A 3466-nucleotide genomic window follows, 5' to 3' on the forward strand; every position below is an offset into this window, starting at 1 on the left:
AAGAATGGACAGAATAATGGATCAAAAGAGATGGATTGCTAGATATAAGGATGGATGGATGGATATAAAGGTGGACAGATAAATAGATTAATTGAAAGATGGATGGTTTGCTAGATATAAAGATGGACGGACAGACGGATGGATGGATGGTTTGTTATATATATATATAAAGGTGCAGGGATGAATGGATTGATGGATGAAGGATAGACTAATCAATAGATAGATTGATGGGCAGAGAGATAAAAGGATGGATGGATTCATATAAAGGTGCATGGATGGATGGATGGATGGGTGAATTGATGTATGTTATGGTGCATGGATGTATGGAGGAAAGATGGACTCAGATAGATAAAACAATGGTTGCACTGATGATGGATGGATGGACTGGATTGATAGAATGATGGATGGTTTGGTGTATATAAAGGTGCGTGGATGAATGAATTGGTGCATAGGTGGATGAATGGATGGATGGAATAGGTTTCAATTTGCAGGAATGGATAGATTGATTAGAATGATGGATGAAAGGATGGATGTGCAGCAGATGATTGTTCTCCGTCAGCAGTTGGAGTGAGTCTCCGGCTGTGAAGTGTGTGTGATGATGTGGAGGTGTTGCAGCACCGCTGTTTATTTTCCAGCAGATCTACACAAGAGCTTGACACCAGTGAGGAGCCGCTGCAGCTGCACGCCTCAAACTTTAATGCATTCATTTATCTGTGTGCAGAGAGCCTCACGAGTGGACTTTAGAAAACTTCTGGTCACCTTGACAACAGTGACCGGGCCTGTTTGGTTGCTGGGCAACCACTGATGCAGCAAGTGGCCTGTGGTCTCCTAAACCTGAAGTGTTCAGCACTGTTTGTGTGTGTATGTGTATGTCTGTGTGTGTGTGTGTATGACTATGTGTGTGTGTTTTTTGTCACTTTTTAAAATCCTGCAGCAGCGCAGTGCGAGTCTGTGTGCGTCACACACTCCGCAGGGATGAAAGAGCGGGTTGCCAAGTATCCGTAGAGAGGGAATGTTGTACACGTGTAGCCCGTTGACCCTCACATGCGTGTGCCAGGGCTGTGCGGGCGCCTGTGCCAGCTTGTGTCCGTCTGTGTGTGTTTATTCTGCTCCACGTCACCACATGAGTCAGTTCACCTGCAGAACAATCAACATGAGCCGCTGCTGAACACTTATAATGAAAGGCTAATTGTTCAGTGAGTTTGTCCAGTCAGTGGCGTTCATGTTTACTGTGCGCAGCGCAGAGTGCAGCTCCTGTCAGGAATCAACAGGATCAATATTTTAATGAATACATTTAGGTGCAGAGTAAACAGAAGACTTGTATTAAACGGTTATGTACGATGCCTAGTTTATGGCATTTTTATAGTGCACAGCATAGACTGCTGCTCCTTTACACATGAACATTGATCAGACACACACACATTCACATACACACACACATACACACACAATACATACACACAAACATACACACATATACAACGTCTTAAAACTTACACATGCACACACACACCCATACACACACATATACAAACTCTACAAACTTACACACACACACATACACACAAACATACCCACACAATACATACACACACACATAAACATACAGACACACCAACATACACACATATACAACGTCTTAAATCTTACACATGCACACACACACACACACACACACACACACACACACACACAAACATAAAGACGCACAAACATACACACATACAATGTCTAAAATCTTACACATGCACACACACACACACACATTCACATACACACACACACACAAACATACACACAAATACAACGTCTTAAAACTTACACATGCATGCACACACACACACACACATAAACATACAGACACACCAACATACACACATATACAACGTCTTAAATCTTACACATGCACACACACACACACACACACACACACACACACACAAACATAAAGACGCACAAACATACACACATACAATGTCTAAAATCTTACACATGCACACACACACACACACATTCACATACACACACACACACAAACATACACACAAATACAACGTCTTAAAACTTACACATGCATGCACACACACACACACACATAAACATACAGACACACCAACATACACACATATACAACGTCTTAAATCTTACACATGCACACACACACACACACACACACACACACACACACACAAACATAAAGACGCACAAACATACACACATACAATGTCTAAAATCTTACACATGCACACACACACACACACATTCACATACACACACACACACAAACATACACACAAATACAACGTCTTAAAACTTACACATGCATGCACACACACACACACACACACACACACACACCCATACACACACATATACAAACTCTTCAAACTTACACACACACATACACACAAACATACCCACACAATACATACACACACACATAAACATACAGACACACAAACATACACACATATACAACGTCTTAAATCTTACACATGCACACACACACACACACATAAACATACAGACGCACAAACATACACACATATACAACGTCTAAAAACTTACACATGCATACACACACACACACATACACATACACACACACACACAAACATACACATATACAACGTCTTAAAACTTACACATGCACACACACACACACACACACACCCATACACACACATATACAAACTCTACAAACTTATACACACAAACATACCCACACAATACATACACACACACATAAACATACAGACACACAAACATACACACATATACAACGTCTTAAATCTTACACATGCACACACACACATACACACACACAAACATACAGACGCACAAACATACACACATACAACGTCTAAAATCTTACACATGCACACACACACACACACACACACACACACACACACACACACACACACACACACAAACATACAGACGCACAAACATACACACATACAACGTCTAAAATCTTACACATGCACACACACACACACACACACAAACATACAGACGCACAAACATACACACACTTACAACGTCTAAGAACTTACACATGCGCACACACACACAAACCTACAAACGCACAAACATACACACATATACAACGTCTAAAAACTTACACATGCACACACACACACACACAAATTTACAAACTCTACAAACTTACACACACACTCACACATACACATTCACATACACACAAACATACCCACACAATACATACACATACACACACACACACACACACACACACAAACCTACAGACGCACAAACATACACACATATACAAACGCTACAAACTTACACACACACACACACACACATACAGAAAAACACGCTGACACAAACACACACACACATATATGCAGATACACACACACATAAACATCCACTTCCCTCTATACATACAAGCATACACACACCAACACATACACATACACACTCACCCTTCCACAAA

The sequence above is a fragment of the Danio rerio genome, chromosome 12 (genome assembly GCF_052040795.2).
Source record: "Danio rerio strain M-AB ecotype USA chromosome 12, GRCz13ab, whole genome shotgun sequence".
NCBI lineage: Eukaryota > Metazoa > Chordata > Actinopteri > Cypriniformes > Danionidae > Danio > Danio rerio.